Below are 19,404 nucleotides of genomic sequence, written 5' to 3' on the forward strand. Positions count from 1 at the left end.
TATGTTTCCCAGAAATGTTAAGATTGATGAAAAGTTATGTCATTTTGAGTAGAAACAAATATATTTTTGTTATTTTGGAACATTCTGTTTTTTAAGCTTATTTCTCCTATTTGAACTACTTCCAGTAGTTTCATTAATCTAAAGAAATTTGGAAAGTAAATAACCTCATTTTAAAATGAGAAAACATTGGAAATCAATTTTTATTTATTTGTCTAAGGTTGACCAATTAACTTGATGTTCATTTTAAGTTGAAACCAAGCGTTCTGATTCTTAACTCCAGTTCTTTAGCTTTTATAGGCTACTTTAATAGAAAATCTAAGGGCAATATCATGAAACCCTAGTAAAAGCCCAAAGTGTAGGCCTAATTTCTCTGGGACATTAAATAATCATCTTTCAGGCTTCAAATGTGATTATATAGGGCCTGGCAAGGTAGCTCAGTTGGTTAGAGCATTGTCCCAATGAGCCAAGGTTACAGGTTCGGTCTCTGGTCAGGGTACATACAAGACTCAACCATTGAGTGCATGAATGGGTAGAACAGCAAATCAATGTTTCTTTCTCTCCCTCCCTCCCTTCCCCTTTTCTCTCTGTCTCTAAAAAAAAAATTAAATTAAATTAAAAAATCAATAAATTATTAAAAAGTGATTATATAAATACTCTTAGAGGTTGGGAAAATGCATGATAGTGGTCAAAGAGTACAAACTTCTAGTTAAAACATGAATGAGTTTTGGTAACCAAATGTAAAACATGGTGACTGTAGTTAACTTTGTATTATGTACTTAAAAGTTGCTAAGAGAGATTTTAAATGTTCTCAACACGCACACACAAAACTTGATAGTTAGGTGAGGTGATGGATGTGGTAACTAACCTTACTGTAATCATTTCATAATATGTGCATGTATCAAATCATCACATTGTGCACCATAAGGATACACAGTATTATAAGTCTATTATATTTTCATAAAGCTAAAAAAATACTCTTAGATTAGCAATTAAATATGAATTACTAGAGGCCCGGTGCATGAAATTCATGCACGAGGGGCGGTGGTGTCCCTCAGCCTAGCCTACACCGTGTCCAATCTGGGACCCCTCAAGGGATGCCTGACTGCCCTCTCACAATCCAGGACTGCTGGCTCCCAACCACTCGCCCTGCCTGATTGCCCCTAACAACTTCTGCCTGCCAGCCTGATCATCCACTAACCATTCCCCTGCCAGCCTGATCGACACCTAACTGCTCCCCTGCCAGCCTGATTGCCTCTAACTGCCCTCCCCTGCCGGCCTGGTCATCCCCAACGGCCCTCCCCTGCAGGCATGGTTGCCCCCAACTGCCCTCCCCGGGAGGCCTGGTACCCCCCCCCCAACTGTCCTCCCCTGCAGGCCTGGTCCCCCCCAACTGCCCTCCCCTGCAGGCCTGGTCCCCCCCAACTGTCCTCCTCTGGAAGCCTGGTCACCCCCAACTGCCCTCCTCTGCCAGCCCAGTCACCCCTAACTGCCCTCCCCTGCAGGCCTGATTGCCCCTAATTGCCCTCCCTTGTAGGCCTGGTCCCCGCCAACTGCCCTCCCATGCAGGTCTGGTCCCCCGCAACTGCCCTCCCTTGCAGGCCTGTTCCCTCCCAACTGCCCTCTCCTGCTGGCCTGATCGCCCACAACTGCCCTCCCCTGCTGGCCATCTTGTGATGGCCATCTTTGACCACATTGGGGGTAGTCATCTTATGTGTTTTAGTGATGGTCAATTTGCATATTACCCTTTTATTAGATAGGATATTTACATTCTAACATTCTCAATCTCAGTTCCCCTAAGTAGTGTTCTATGGAAAATGAATTCATTTACTAGTAAACAAATTAAAGGAAAAATTTAAGAATAGGATATACATTTAGTTATAAAACCTTTTACTGCTGCAAAAATACATAAGACTTTTGCAATAAGCTGAATGAATTTGTTATATAAAAATTTACAAATTGCCCTGGCGGCATGGCTCAGTTAATTGGGTTTCATTCTATGCACCAAAAGGGCACATGCCTGATCCCTGGTAGGGGGCATGCAGGAGGCAGGCCATTGATGTTCCGCTCTCACATGCATGTTTTTATTTCTCTTCCTTCTCTCTAAAAATCAATAAAAATACATATTTTTTTTAAATCTACAAATTAACTTTCCATATAAAATGCAATAAACATAAAATAAATTATGTATGGATATTTTATTAGCTGATTGAAATAGGGTTGATTTTTGTCAGTGCTTGATTTGTGAGTAGTTTTGGCAAAAAAACTATACTATTGGGAAGAATTTTAGAGTGTATAGCAATATATCTTAAAATTCTCAAGAATCAAATGTTATCGATAGTAGTGATGGTAATAATAGCAATAGAAAAGGTCAGGTACTATGCTCTTTCATTACATGCAATAGCTTATTTAATTCTCAAATGGCTATGTTGGAAAGATACTGTTATTACTAAGAATAATTAGACCAAAAAAGACTTGGGGTTTCGTAGTCACTGCCACATATTTATGTGTCATGGGAGTAATTTCATTGTCTAAAATGGGTTTTTCACCTTCTAAGCAGTCTTTTAAGCAGTTTTCTGCTTTAGAACAGGAATTTTGTGGTAAATGTTTTGTTTTTTATTTTCTAAATTCATTTCTTAGCAGAATCTGACTTTAGTTTCTATTATAACACTAGTAAAATGGACTGGAAAGTCTCTTAGTCTTTATATAAACCTATTTTTTTTCTTTCTAGAAATAATGTTCTCAGAGTATGGATTTCATTAAATTTTTCCATAAAAATACAGATGGATGAAGGATAATATATGTAATGGATAATAATTTTAATTCTGTTGATTTTAGAGGGGAGGGAGGAGAGAGAGAGAGAGAAACATCACTTTGTTATTCCACTTATTTATACATTCATTGGTTGGTTCTTATATGTCATTGACTAGCGATTGAACCTGCAACCTTGCCATATTGGGATGATGCTCTAACCAACTGAGCTACTCAGCCAGGGCAATTTTTAAGAATTTTAGGAGTCTATGTCTGAGGACTCAAAATGATAAAGCTGATAATGATGATAATCATATAGTATACACTTACTAGTTAAGCATGGTAAGCACTCTTGGAGCATTATCTCGGTTCTTTCTCTAACCTCATAAAATATTCCCAAATTCCACAAGGGGAAACTGAGGCACTGATTCCCCTCCCCCGAAAGATCATATAATTGGTAAGTGATGAAGCCACGATTCCAACTCAGATCGTATGTCTCAAGTGCTTGCTGTCTTTGCCATTAGACCAACAAGCTATATTTCTGATCCTGGTTTTACCACTTACCATTTGTGTGCTTGGGCATGTTTCTTAACGTCTTTAAACTTAGATTTTTCTCATCTATAAAATACAAATAAGAGTAGCTGCTCTTAGCTTTCATAACTTTATTAGGGCACAAAAATTTTGGCTGCATTTTGAGGCTTGTGAGGATAAGTCAGTATAAAGGGCTCAGCACAGTTCTTGGTACACAGAGTGCTCAGTAATAACATCTGTGGCAGTGATGATACTTCAATAAAGTCTCTCTTACTGAGTGCCCCAGTTCCTGCCACATGGCCCTTACTACTGTGCAGCAATAGTAGATACCATCCTAACTGACTCTGCGTTCTATCTCATTTTAAGCCAGTCCATTATACACAGCAAGCAGGAGTAATTATTCCCAAGTTTATTTAGGGTTGTATCACTCCTTTGTTCAAAAACCTTCAATGCTTTCCCTTTGCCTACTGAATTAAATGAGAATGCAGCCATTTACTGGAGGCTTCCGCTTATTTCTCCTGCTTTATCTTTTCTACACAGAAACCAATAATCAGCGATAAATGTATGTTTTCTAAATCAGTGTTTTCCTCTTACCAGAATGGAGTTTTATGAGGCAATTAGAGCAATGTTTTTTATTTGTTTGCTTACTTATTTACATTCCTATTTGTCTAACTTTGTATTCAGCCATCCCCTGCTTCATTCAGCAAGACTGAAAATACAGGCAGGAATAGCATCTTTCCTTCATTCTGTATACCAAGCAGGAGACAGCATAAATCTTCTTATGAAACTAGGTGCTTAGTATGTTTTGTTGCATGGACTAGTTAGTAGCCTGGAGCATAATTTCAAGGTGAAAATGTTTGAAGGCCTTCATACTGTTTGGTGGTAAAGTCTCATGGATGTCAAAGCACCTCAGGACCGGAATGATAGGTTAGGTAAATGTAAAGCTAGGTAGATACAGTTTATTTTAACATGTTGGCATCCATCAAAAAATATATACTTGGAACAAACCATTTAATCCTAGAAAAAAACCAAGAAGATATTGGCCTTTGGCTTTGTGTATATGGAAGCCTCTTAGTACTTACTTAATTTCCACTCCTCCTCAATTAAATAAACAAGAATAAATTAAATGACAAATTCAAGGGAGTACATAGATTTACACTTAGAGATTACTGGTAGTCTGTGTAGGCTAATGTGATTTCACTAGAGAAAAATAACTCCATGAAAAAATCTTTTATCTTAAATTATTATTCTTTTAAAAGTGTTTCAGTATGAGAAAGAAGTCTCATAGGCTAGGGTGATTTTAACCTGAGTTTATATGGGAATTTGGACTTGAGCCAGATTATTTAAAAAGAGCTCTCTCTGCCTTGCTTGATTATTTAAAACAGAATTTAATGCTTTCATTATTTGAATTAAATGTAAATTTATTTTATTTTGTCTCATACTAAAGCAAAAGGCAAATGCCTTTACCAAGTTGCATTGTCAAAATTTTCCTTGTCAAAATCAATATCAAGAGGTTTACTTCATATCTATTAAAATTTGCCTTTGTTTCAATGCAACCCTCAGTAATTTTTATTATATTAGTTATTATATTAGTAATCTTCTACATGAAGTAATAAAAAGCATAGAATGAATAGAAAAACTGGGTTCAAATCTTCGCACAACCACTTAATGGCTTAAAAAGGTTGGCAACCTGTTTGATTTCTCTGAGTCTGTTTCCTCATCTCTAAATTTGGGAAATACTCCTTAATTCTTAACCTTATTGTGAGGCCTAGAAGAAATTATATGATTTAAAAAAACACTTAGGCTTGGCTCTTAGCAGATACCCCTTAAATATTATAGTAATTAGCACTGCTGGATTTGCTGCCATAGGTAATTTATAAGTTTCTTAAAAAGTTTTTTTAAATGAGGAAAACTGTACACTTAAATATGTTTTGACAGTTTATATTTGATAATTTTCTGAATTTCCTTTGAATTATTCCACAAATCTATACTAAATTAGAACTTGCATGCTGTGGTATTATGAAAATAAATCTGAACTAGGCATCAGAGGGATCTTGGCCAAGTCACTCTACCACTGCGGCCTTTAGCATCCTCCTGTATAAAATGGGAGAGTTAGGAAAAGGGAATTGCGAAACTGAAGTGAAAACCCCTTTCAGTGCTAGAATTCAGTGATTTCTTTTTTAGGGGGGGGGGGGTTAAGGCGTATTATTCTGATTCATTCCAAAGGTCCAACTTCTTATTACTCTCTTGTCCTTGTTCTTTAGTTGATGTTACATACATGTATGTGTAAGTGGGTGTTTTCTAAATTTGATGATGATAATCACTAGAGATGCTCATGAAAACTGGTTGAAAATCTTTAGAGATTCGGATTCAATAGTTGTTTGGCCCCAGGAATCAATAGGTTAATAAGTGTCTTATCATCAACCCAGTTTAAACTGCTCTATGTTCTTTTACTATATTTTACCTAAAAGCTAATTTGGACTTTTCTACTCTTTTGGGGGGCAGGGGAAGAGTCTGTTGGGACTAGTCTCTGAACATTTACTTCATTCAACAAATGTGTATTGTACATTTACAGTGACAGATAATAAAAGAGTGTACTGGCTAGTTAGATAATTATAAAAAAAATAATAGGATAGTGAGTAATAGATGTCTGAAAAAGAGGATGAGGAGCAGAGAATAATTAGTTCTACCCACAGGGGTGAAGGAGATATTGGGCAAAAAACTTGTAAGAAAGGTAACATTTGGGGTGGACTTTGAATGATAAATCAGTATTTCCCAGAAGAAAATGCGGGGGAAGGTTTTACAAGAAGCAGGAACAATGTGAACAAGAAAGTGTGTACAAATATCAGATATAGCTGGACAACTTGGAGTAATGTGGTAGGTGGGACAGTACTGGGATGGGTAGATGAGACAGGACAGATAGGCTGGAGAAAAGCTGGTCCTGATACAACGTTAAAAAAGGCTGTACTTCATTCTGAGGACAGTGTAACGGAAAGAATGGAGAGGCACATAGGGATGTGTGCTTCCAAAAGCCCACACTGCCCACTTTTGAAAGGTGCATTTGAGGAATGAGTACAAACAAAAGGCCCAGTGAGAAGGCAACTGTAGGCCCTACTGAGAGGACTAGGTACTGTGAAAGGCACAACCATTACTTCATTCAACAAATGTTTATTGTACATTTACTGTCAGGTGGCCTGGCCTTGAATTCTGGTTCTGCCACTTACCAGCAGGTTCTTAAATTTTCTCATTACGTATTTGTGTTTAAGTTTTTTCGTCTGTAAACTGGGACATACTAGTAACTCTACTACCATTGCCTAGAGTTATTATGAGGATGAAATGGAATTTTTTTCTTTGTGAATCTAACTTAACTGACCCAGTGCTAAATGAACTAACTTACCTAGACAATACATTATGTGGGCTCATGATATGCAGAGGTAGGAAAAGCTCACTAGTGGGTTATATCTGTCAGTTGGTGGCCAGTGCAGGTTCGATCCTTACTTGTTTTTCTCCTGCTCTGGCTAGGCCAGTTCTTTTGGGTTAAAGCACCATTTCCCTTTTAATGTAGTAAGCACTTTTCCTCCTATAAAATAGCCCAGTGCTTGGAACGGAAACAGCATTAGGTCTTTGTAATTTGGGTAGTTTTTAGCACTGGATTGTTTAGTTTGTAAAAATATTTGATTTAGACTGAGCCTGTGGCCTGATGATGTTTAGAAGAGTGCCAAAGTGTAACTTGTAGAAGATGCCAGTAAAAACCATAGTTGGAAGCGGTGAATAATGGTTGCATCATTTTCCTGGTAGGTGTAACCAGGCCTGAAAATCCATCACTGCCATTTTAAAATGTGTTCCTAAGAACAAAGTCGACTGGTATTCTGCAAACTACGTTAAATAGCAAAGTCAGATACCTGCCATTGCCTTGCGTCACTGTCCCATCGTCTTCACGTTGTTAAGGAAGCTTTGTTTCATCACTGTGTGTTATTGCCAAAAACAGCAGTAAACTTTTCCCCTGACCTTTAATGAGCATTTTTATTCCAGTGAAAACCTTGAAATATATATTTTTTCATTGTGATTTAACTTTGATATCAGGCAAATTCTTGTTAACAAAATTTTTGAATAGTGTCTTAAAACTTTTCCTAAAATAACCTCTCTTAAATAAATTTAAAGTCTAATACAATAGGGAAAAAATAAGTACATTTGGTTAAAACAAAACGAAATTTTGTGAGTAACATGAAATAATCAGACCAACACAACAGATCAGATATCTAGATTAATAAAGTACAACAAAAGATTTTAGGACTCAACTGAAGTACATTAAATGTGTTTAATAGCACGAGTGGCGTTGATTAGTGCAGGATACCGCTACAAATACTGAATGTACCTCTATAATTCCCTGGCCCCTCTTATGAATGAAATGCACCTCAGATCAAGCATATTTGTGTGTTTGCACGCCGATATAAGAGAAGCAGAGGTGCGCAGTGAATGGAATCAGAAAGCCAGTATGGGTCTGGGACAGAGTGGGGAATAGACAGAATGGGAAATGAATTATTGGCATCTGATAGATTTGAGTACATTGATACAGGCATGGGAGGCAGGTGGCAAAAAGAAATAGTGTGATTCCTGTTTTTTTCTTCAGCCCATAGATCTAGGACCTCTCTCTCAAGGGAGGGAGTGTTCCTCCCCCTTCAAAAGAGTTACGTTGTACTAGGCATGCACTCTTTGTTGAGGAAGAGTGTGTGCACAGGTGCAGTGGGAGAACAGAACATGGGACTCGGCCTCATGGGAAATTAAGTAACCCGTGAACACAGGCTACTCTATCCGCAGCAGTTCTTGGGAATATTTCTGTACAACCTCAAGCACAGTTTATACTTGTTTATAAAAGAATTAAAAAAACAGAGTGAGAGAGAGTGAGAGACAAGACTAACTCCTTTTACTTTTTCCTTAGTTGGCAAGCATTCCCACCAATCTGACTGAAAATATGTCTCTTTGATCTGATGTTTGTATTGTCTTTATTTCATTTTTAACTTTATTTATACCTGAGGTGAGGACTGCAAGGAACACTTAAACACCAGGGGTGGGAGGAAGCTGGATAGAACCTACAGGAAATCCATTTTCAGACCAGGCCTGTTAGTAGAGTGACCCTAAAATTTATCATCTGAACAGGAAAAATGTTAGACTAACAGTGGACACTATTAATAAATAAGACAATAGGTGTGAAATGTGACTTACTGGGCCATCCCAGACATGTGGCCATTTGAATGGAAGGATTGGTAGGAAGCTGTGTTTGCTTCAGCCCCAAACACCTTACTTTCTCTAAGGTTTCTGTATAATATCAAGGGGAGATAGAAAAACAGTAGATAAAATCAACAGAACCAGAGCTTGGTTCTTTGAAAATATTAGTAAAATTGGAAACCCCTTAGTTATACTGACCAAGAAGAAAAGATTCAAATTATTAAAAACTGAAATAAAAAGGACATTAATACCAACCTTACAGAAGTAAAAATAAAAAAAAAATAGAAGAAAATACTATTACACACATATACAAAAATTAACACAAAATTGATCAAGACCTGGATTTAAGAGCTAAAACTATGAAACTCTTAGAAAGAAAACATTTTGTGACCTTAGATTACACAATGATTTGTTAGACATGGCACAAAATACTTAAGCAACCTAAGTGATTGAGTAATAGGACTTCGTTAAAATTAAGAAAGTGAAAAGCCACACCTGCTAGAATGGCTACCATCAATAAAGCAAAAAACAACAAGTGTTGACGAGGATGTGGAGAAAAGGGATCCCTAGCACACTGCTGGTGGGAATGCAGACTGGTGCAGCCACTGTGGAAACAGTATGGTATTTCCCCCCAGAATTAAAAATAGAACTGCCTTTTGACCTAGTGGTCCCACTTCTGGGGGTATATCCTAAGAATCCCAAAACAAAATTCGAAAGAATATATGCACCCCTGTGTTCATTGCAGCATTAGTTACAATAGCCAAGCTTTAGAAAGAGCCCATGTGTCCATCTGTTGAGTGAATAAAAAAGCTGTGGTACATTTACTAGTACACAATGGAATACTGCACGGCCGCAAAACAGAAGAAAATCTTACCTTTTGCGACACCATAGGTAGACCTGGAGATTACGATGCTAGGTGAAATAAGCCAGTCAGAGAAAGACAAATATCATATTTTCTGGCTTATATGTGGAATCTAATGAACAAAATAAGCCAGTGATGGCGAACCTCTGACACGCGTGTCAGTGCCATTTCTGCCGAGGATGAAACATTTGTTATTTAAACTATAAATATCGCTAAATAATGTTTTTTCCTCAAAGGGACACACTACCCGAGTTATGCTCAGTTTTTTGGCGAAGTTTGAAACACCAAGCTCAAAAGGTTGCCCATCACTGAAATAAACTAACGAACAACATAGAAACAGAAGCATGATTATATGAAACTGACTGACAGCTGTCAGAGGGGAGGGGTATTGGGACGTGATGGATGAAAGAAGGTGAAGGGATTAGCAAAAATACATATATATACATAACACATAGACACAGACAATAGCGTGATGATGGCCAGAGGAAAAGCGAGGTGGGGGCCAGGTGAGGTGGGCAAAGGGGCGTGGAAATGGGGATGGAAAGAGACTTTGCTTGGGTAATGGGCACGCGATGCAGTGTGCACATGAAGTTCTGTTTGGTTCTACACTTGAAACCTGCATGGTTTTGCAAACCAATGTTATCCCAAAAAATTCACTTGTTTTTATAAAAACTGATGAGATACCATTTCAAATGGATTAGATTGGAAAAATATTTAGCAGTAGCTAGCAGAGTTGAAAATATGTACTCTGTGACTCAAACAATTCCACTTCTAGAAAAATTCTTGTCCCTGGACACAAAGAGATACAAAAAGATGTTTGTTGCAGTGTTCCTTGTGATGAGAAAAAATTGAAAAGCACCTATATTTCATCAGTGATGGATGCACAAATCAATTTATGATGTGGGTTGAGTTGTGTCCCACCGAAAGGTATGTCCAAGTCCTAACCATTATCTGTGAATATGACCTTATTAGGAAATAGTCTTTGCAGTTGTAATTAAGTTAAGGAGACGATCATGGATTAGGGGTGAGGACTAAATCCAACGGTGAGTGTCCTTGTAAGAAAAGGCGGAGACACAGAAGTAGGGATGGGAGTGATGCATCTCATCTGCAAGCCAAGGAATGCCAAGTATTGCCTGCACCCCCAGAAGTGCAGAGGCCTGGAAAGGATTCTCTCTCAGAAGGAACCTACCCTGCTGATGCCTTGATGCCGGATTTCTAGCCTGCAGAACTCTGAGAGAACCATTTCTGTTGTTTCAGCCACCCAGTTTGTGGTACTTTGTTATGGTGGCCTTGGGAATCTAATAAAATGCCCAGAACACAGGGATACCTGGAAGAGGGTATAGTTACGGGGTTCACCTCAACCAAGAGAATGGGAACGTGAAGCTAACGATCTTCCACAGTGCAAATCAGTATTGTCCTGATTTGAGGCTGAAAGAGCCCTTGCAAACCATGTAGTCCAACTCCCCCCATCTCAAGATGAGGATGCCAGACAGGAGGAATGACTTACCCACGGCCCACATCTGTCTCACTCCAGAGGCTGTGTTCGTTCTGCTTCAGCTGTGGCACTGGCACTAGGATATATCAGTCTTCTCAGATCCATGTGGCAGGACTGGAGGAAGGAGCCCAGAAGCTGGAATCGGGAGGCTTGAGTGAAGGTCTCTGCCCTCCCACTCTCTCCCAGCATGGCAGGGAAAGGTGGTGTCTCCTCTAGCCCTTCCATTCCTCTTCCTGACAGTGAGGCCAGCACTGGCATCTCTGGATTGTAAAGATCAGTTGAGAAAATATATGTGAAAAAATCTTTATTAAACTGTAAATCACTATACAAATAGAAGTACCATTATCATCCAGTCTAACCTCAGGACAGTAAAACTAAAATTCATAAAGAGAGTGTATTAAGCAGAATCATAACATGACCCCTAATGGCCTTCACATGTGCATAACCTTCTCCCTTTGAGTGTGGGTGAGACCTGTGAGAATGATGAGCTGTCACTCTTGTGATTATATTACACTATATCACAAAAGGGGATTTTCCCTGGGTGGGTCTGACCTACTTGCTGAGTGTGGTCCCTGGCCAACAGCTGGAAGGAAAATGAGGAAGGACCTCAGTCCTATAGCTGCAAGGAAATGAATGGTCTTGGATGATGACCCTAAGCCAGATGAGAACCGCAACATCTTGATTTTAGCTTCGTGATACCCTGAGCTGAAAACCCAGCTGTGCCATGGTGGACTTGTGACCTAATGAATGTGAGCTAATGAGTGGGCGTGTTTGGGGGGAAAAAGAAAAAAGAAAGTGAAAAGACAACCGACAGAATGGGTGAAAATATTTTCAAATCGTATATCTGGTAAAGAAATTTGTATCTAGAATGTGTAAAGAATCCTTGCATATCAATAATAAAATTGGACAAAGAATCTAAATAGACATTTCTCCAACGAAGATATACAAATGGCCAAAGGATACATGAAAAAAACTATAAACATCATTTAGCCATTAGGGAAATGCAAATCAACAGCACCATGAGATACCACTTTACACCCGCTAGGATGGCTATGATCATAAAGACATAATAACAAGTGTTGGTGAAGCTGTGGAGAAATTGGAACGTTTATACAATTGATGGGAATGTAAAATGTTGAAGCTGTTTTGGAAAGTAATCTGGCAGTTCCTCAAAAAATTAAACAGAGTTATATATAACCCAGCCATTTCACTCCTACATAAATAACCAAGAGAAATGGAAACATATGCCCACACAGACACTCGTACCTGTTCGAAAATAGCTAAAATGTGGAAGCAATCCAAGTGTCCATCAAATAATGAATGAATAAACTATGTTATATACATACAGTGAAATATTACTCAGCTATGAAAAGGAATGTAGTACTGATACATGCTACAACAAACCAGTCATAAAGGACCACATGTTAAATAATCCCATTTCTATGAAATGTCCAGAATAGCTAAGTCTGCAGAGACTGAAAGTAGAGTAGTGGTTGTGGGGGGCTGGATGGGAGGGAGGAAAGGGAAGTAGTGAAGGAAAGTGACTGCTAGTGGGTATGGGGTTTCTTTTTGGAGTGATAAAAATGTTCTAAAATTGATTGTAGTGACAGTTCAACAACTCTGTAAATGTACCAAAAAACCATTGATTGGTATACTTTAAGTAGATTAAATACATGATATGTGTATTGTCTCAGTAAGGCATATATTTAAAAATTATATCATGGAGTGGTTGACCTGCAGCAGATTTGAGCTTTGTGGCCCTCAAGTCACATGCATTCATGACACAACCATCCTGGGCCAACGTTGCTTTTATCTGGTTGACATATTATGTATCCTCTGCCACCCACTAACCCCATCGCTGTAAGATTTTCTTTAAAGAAGGGATACTGTGGCTCAAACGTAGTTTGAAGAAGTCCTGGAAACGATGAACTCCAGAACCTTTTCCAGCTCTAATAAACCGTGATTCCGATGCATTGAAATGAGAACTTGGATTTGGCTTCGATTACTCTTACTTTAACTCCATGTCGACAAGAGGAAAGCTGTGAACAGACAGTTTTTTCCCACGTCGCTGCACAGGTGTGACTTAGTGGAAACTGGAGCTCAGCCAGGTCTTCAGTTCCCTGGTGCAGTGCTCTATCTCCGGGCTCCGCTTCCTGTTCTTGAGTATAGTGATTTGCTAAAATAGAGACACCTGGTCCCAGCACCTTGCAAATGGAATTTTCCTTTCAGCATTTCAAAATATATTCCTATATTGATGAAGGCTCTCTCTGGGAAGCCATCTGTCTGAAATCTGTAGTAATAAAAAAACAAAACAAAAAAAACCTCCCTAGGCCCTTAGATATTCATAGTGGCTTCTATAGTTTTACTCCTTTCTCCTGCTCCTTTTTCCTTATTGTTTTATTCATTCATTTATTTACAAAGCACCACTAGGTATGTAGCAGTGAACAAAATTAACTAGTTCCAACAATGATGGGTCTTGCCATCTAATAAGGAGACATATTAACAACAACAACAACAAGCTTTAGAGATTTCAAATTGTGCTAAGTGCTATGAAAGAAACAAATAATGTTCTGAGATATAGACTCTGTAGGTTATGATTTTAAAATAAGCATTGGAATTATATTGCCAGTGTCCAAATCCCAGGTTCACCATTTACTAGCTGTGTGATTTTGAGCAAGTTAACTTCTCTAGGCCTCAGTTTCTGTATCTTAAAATGGGGGTAATAATAGTATCTACTTTATAGAATTGTTCTGAGGATTAAATGAATTGATATAGAAAAGTGCCTAACATCTAAGTGTACATAGAAAAATGCTTGACCAATCTAAACATCCAATAATGGTTATCTATGCATTGGTATCATTGCTTTGAATCCGCCAGTTAGGTTATCTTTGTTGCCATCTTAACCACCATCATCACTGTCATCCAGATACACTTACCTCACTTCATATACATTCTTTGTTCACAGGATTTACAGAAACATGTTGTGTGGTTCTGGACTCAAGAATCCTATAATCTACTTAAGAGATAGCACGTAAGGATGAAAAGAAAATAGCAATAGAAGGTAACATATGCGAAGTACCAGATAAGGGATAAAGATAGTGTCCTATAGGATTGTAGGAGAGAGAGAAGTTATTGTGGGCTTATAAGGGAAGGCTTAATAGAGAAAATGGATTCTTAAGAAGGAGGGCATTCCAGGCTGGGAGAGCAGCATGAGTGACAATGTGGAGGCATGAAGGTGAATGTGAAGTTCCATAATGGAGATTTGACAAGAGGAGTGGTGAGGGATGGGTTAGAGAAGAAGTCCCAGAATTAATGGTTAAATTATTCAATAGGAAGTAGTCTGTCATGACCAGATTCTGAGCTAAGGTGATCAAATAAGATTTTTCTCATTCATCTCCTGAAGCCCACTACTTCTTACATTGCTTTCTTTCACATCCCCTCATTGTCATCTTGCCAGTTGCTTTCTAACTGGTGGTGCTACCTACAATCTCTCTGCTCTCTCTTCCTCTACTCCTACTGCACATTTTCCTCATATCGAATTTTCTCAAGCACCATTTTGTAATCTGCTTGCTAAGAAAGTTCTTACCGTTTTCCATTGTCTAAAGTGGTATATCTCAAACATTACTGTGAATAAAGATTCCCGGGAGTTGGTTACAAGTGCAAGTCGCCAGGTCTCCCCTTCAGGTAAGACACTCCTGGCACGGGGCCTGAGAATCTGTTTTAACAAGTGCTGAGGGATTCTGATATAGGTGGTCAACAGGCTCGGCTCTGAGGAAGATTCACATAAAACTAAGAATTCAAGTTTCTTATCCTGCCATCTAGAATCTTCCTTTATCCTGCCTTTCCAACTTCATCTTTCACTGTTCTCATCAATACATCCTTTGTTTGAGCCAAATAGGACATTTCCTTTTTCATACACATATACATGCTCTTTTTTTTTTTTTTTTGTCTTTTGTCCCTTTTTCATTTATGTGTCTCCCTCAACCTCAGTGTTCTTATTGCTGTTTTGACAAGTACAAATTCTAGCTTCTTTCAGTCTTGGTTCAGATGTGCCTGAAAGCACCTTTAGTAAATAAGTATCTTAAATTTAGAAGGCAGACTTCAAGTTTAACTGATCCTTATATCTACTCCCTCACCAAGGCACCTAAATGAGTACCTTGTAAATTATTCAGTTCATTTGTTTCTTCCTTAATTCCTTCTTTAAATATTTATTGAGCGCCAACTATGTACCAAGCACCGTTCTGAGTGCTGGTGATTAAGTAGAAAAATAGGAAACACTCAGAAAGTCTGTTTTCATGGACCTTACATTCAATTGGGACAAATGTCTGTAAGTAAATATTAAAGGTGTTTTAAGAAGAGTAAACTGACAGTGCTATTTGTGATAAGTTAGGAAAGGAAAAGACCAGTGAAAGAAGCTAATTAAGGAAATCTTGAACTAGCCAGTATAAAGTGGGAAGGGCCAATAAGAATAGAAAATACAAAGTAAACAGTAGGAATAATTAATGAAATGAAAGAATAATCATTATTTCATCAGTACTTGGTGGGACCAAGAAGGTATATTTAACATTTGAGCCTTTTGAGAAGGAACAAATAAACAAAATGTTAAGGTTGAGAGGTGGTATTTTGGGGGGAAATATTTTTAAATGTTATGAAGATCTTTTAGATGTGTGATACTGATAATAAGACATCCAAATAGAAATGCTCAATAGCAATTAGAAATTTTGGAGGTCTTGTAAGAGCCCAGCCTTCTCCAATTCAACTTATGAATATTGTTTAAATTTCAGCTGTCCCAAGGCCAAAATCCTCCCAAGAAATACTCTATGTCTCACTCATTTGATTTTCTAGGGATGTGGCAAGACTCCATGTCTTGGCTTCATTTCTCTATTCTCCAAGTGTTTGCCTAGAATGAGGTCTAGGCCCAACCCCAGGAAACTACCTCTAATTATAGCTCTCCCTTAAATAGTTCTTAGCTGATTGGGGGTTTGACTTGCTGGAGGAACAAGGAAGACATCATAATTGCACTAGAGAATCCTTTAAAATTTGGTATGGTGGTGACTGTCATCATCTCCTTATGAGAGGATCACTGTGGTCATGTATGTTTCTTGGGAAAACAGGCAAAGTTTGGAAAGGCAGAATGTTATAGAATTAGGTAACACATAGATGGGTTGAGATGCTGCTTGCATAGCCTGGAAAATCATCTTTCTCCATTTTTGTAGTTGCTCAGGCCAAAAAACTCAAATTATTTATGTCTCTTATTCTGCTCTCATAATACCCAACATCCATCATCAAGTGTGTGTGTGTGTGACATAAAATTATATTGTCAACATAGTACAGGTCTACCAGGTTTTATTGAAATTTGCAGGTATTGCATTTATTTATTTTTTTTATCAAATTAAAGGTTTTTGGAAACCCTGCATTGAACAAGTCTATCAGCACCATATTTCTAACAGCATTTGCTTACTTCATGTCTCTGTGTCACAATTTGGTAATTCTCCCAATATTTTAAACATTTTCAATATTAGATTTGGTATGGTGGTCTATAACCAGTGAGCTTTGATGTCACTGTTGTAATAGTTTTGGCAAACTAAATTGACAAGTGTATGTGCTCTGACTGTTGCACCAACCTGTTAATCCCCTGTCTTTCTTGCTCTCCTTGGGCCTCCCTATTCCCTGAGACACAACAATATTGAAATTAGGTCAGATAACAATGCTACAGTGATCTTTAAGTGTTCAAGTGAAAGGAAGAGTCACACATCTCTCACTTTATATCAAAAGCTAGAAATGGTTAAGCTTAGTGGGAAGGCATGTTGAAAGCCAAGATGGGCTGAAAGCGAATTCTCTTGTGCCAAACAGCCAATTGTTGAATGCAAAGTAAGTTCTTGAAGAAAATTAAAAATGCTACTCCAGTGAGGACACGAATGATAACAAAGCAAAACAGCCTTATTGCTGATATGGAGAAAGTTTAAATTGTCCGGATAGATCAAACCAGTCACAACATTCCCTTAAGCCAAAGCTGAATCCAGAGCAAGGCTCTAACTCTCTTAAATTCTATGAAGGCTGAAAGAGATGAGGAAGCTGCAGAAGCAAAGTTTAAAGCTAGCAAGGGATGGTTCATGAGGTTTAAGAAAAGAAACCATCTCCGTAACATAAAATTGCAAGGTGAAGCAGCAAATGCTGATATAGGAACTAGAACAAGTTATTCAGAACAAGCTAAAATAACTAATAAAGGTACTACATGAAATAACAGATTTTCAATGTACATGAAATAGCCTCTATTGGAAGAAGATGCCATCTAGGACTTTCATAGCTGGAGAAGTCAATGCCTGTTTTCAAAGGACAGGCTGGCTCTCTTGTTGGGAACTAATGTAGCTGGTGACTTTAAATTAAAGCTCTGTTGCCATTCAAAAATCCTAGGGCCCTTGAGAATTACACCGCGTCTGTTCTGCCTGCGCTCTGTAAATGGAACAACAAAGACTGGTTGATAGCACATCTGTTTACAACAAGGTTTACTGAATAGTTTAAGTGCAATTTTAAGAACTGCTTAGAAAAGAGATTTCTTTCAAAATATTATTTCTCATTGACAATGTAGCTGGTCACCCAAGAGCTCTGAAGGAGATGTGCAATGAGAGTAATGTTGTTTTCATTCCTGTTAACACAACAGCCATTCTGTAGCTCACAGATTAAAAAGTAATTTTGACTTTCAAGTCTTAGTATTGAAGAAATACATTTAAGACTTAGCTGCATAGATAGTGATTCCTCTGATGGATTTGGGCAAAGTAAATTGAAAACCTTCTGAAAAGCGTTCACCATTCCAGATGCCATCAAGAACATTCATGATTTATGTGAAGAGGTCAAAATATCAACACTAACAGGAGTTTGTAAGAAATTGGTTTCAACCTACATGGAGGACTTTGAGGGGTTCAAGACTTTCAGTGAAAGAACTAACTGTAGATGTGGTGGAAATTGTAAGAGAACAGGAATTATAAGTGGAGCTGGAGATGTGACTGAATTACTGCAATCTCATGACCAAAGTTTCATGGCTGAGGAGTTGCTTCTTACGGATGAGCAAAGTAAGTTTCTTGAGATGGAATCCACTCCTGTGAAGTTGGTGTGAAGATTGTTGAAAGACAACAAAGGACTTTGAATATTGCATAAACTGAGTTAATAGAGCAGCCTTGGGGTTCAAGAGGATTGACCTCAATTTTGAAAGAAGTTCTGTGGGTAAATGCTAGCAAACAGCATCACTTGCTACAGAGAAATTGTCCATGAAAGGAAGGGACACAGTGTGGCAAACTTCATTGTTTTCTTGACCATTTTGCATTTCAAGTCCATTGCACTATTAAGGTATTGATATGACTCACAGAGGATCCTTATGTAGCTTTAGTTCAATTTGGATTTGATCTGTCATCATGAAGTTAAAGGGTAGCCAATAAGAACTGTCACCCCATCCTTTAGCAGTCACCGCCCTGATCAGTCAGCAGTCATTAACATCAAGCTATGATCCTTAACAGCAAAAAGATTCCAACTTGCTGAAGGCTCAGATGATGGTTATCATTTTTAGCAATAGAGTATTTTTAATTAAATTTATTGGGTTGACATTGGTTAATAAGATCATATAGATTTCAATGTACATTTCTATGATACATGATCTGTATATTGCATTGTGTGCCCACAACCCAAAGTCAAATCATCTTCTATCACCATACGTGTTTTAATTAAGGTATGTACATTCATTATAGAAAATGCGATTGCACAGTTAAAGTGCAAACATAACTTTTATATGCAGTAGAATACCAAATAAATAATCATGTGCCCGCTTTATTGTGATATTTGCTTGATTGTGGTGATCTGGCACTAAACCATAATATCTCTGAGTTATGTCTGTAGATGCTCAATAAGAGTTTGTTGAATGAAGGATGTGAAATAAAATTTTATATCACATTTTGCTCAGTAGTTTTGACATTGGCTCTTTTGTCAAGAAGCTCCATAAATATTATATGCCAATAAAATTATTGTAGCTAAAGTCCACACATTAACCATACTTGACTGAATGTTTCCTTAAAAATAAAGGGATGAGGGGAAGTAGGAGAGTGTAAAGGGGGAATAACTGGTGATAGAAGGAGATTTTATTTGGGGTAGTGAATACACAATACAATGTACAGATGATGTGTTGTAGAATTGTACTCCTGAAACATATATAATTTTATAAACCTATGTCACTTCAATAAATTCAATAAAAGGAAAAATAATAACATCATTTAAAAATAGAAACTTTAGCCCTGGCTGGGTAGCTCAGTTGGTTGGAGCATCATCCCATACACCATACACCAAAAGGTTGAGGGTTTGGTTCCTGTTTAGGGCACATATCTAGAGTGCAGGTTTGATCCCTGGTTGGAGTGCATATGGAGGCAGCAGATCTCTCTCTCTCTCTCTCTCTCTCTCTCTCTCTCTCTCTCTCTCTCTCTCTCTCTCTCTCCTTCTCCCCCCCCCCCCCTCTCCTATCTCCTTCTCTTTTTCCCTTCCTCTCTCTCCAAAATCAATG

General features: G+C 38.1%; 1 protein-coding gene across 6 annotated transcripts in view; it reads left to right on the plus strand.

The window, feature by feature from the left end:
• The window catches only part of VPS13B (vacuolar protein sorting 13 homolog B), a 604,787-nt gene that overhangs the window by 372,799 nt on the left and 212,584 nt on the right, over positions 1 to 19,404 (plus strand). The window lies entirely within an intron of this gene.

Source organism: Cnephaeus nilssonii (genome assembly GCF_951640355.1).
Source record: "Cnephaeus nilssonii genome assembly, chromosome: 18".
NCBI classification, from domain to species: Eukaryota; Metazoa; Chordata; class Mammalia; order Chiroptera; family Vespertilionidae; genus Cnephaeus; species Cnephaeus nilssonii.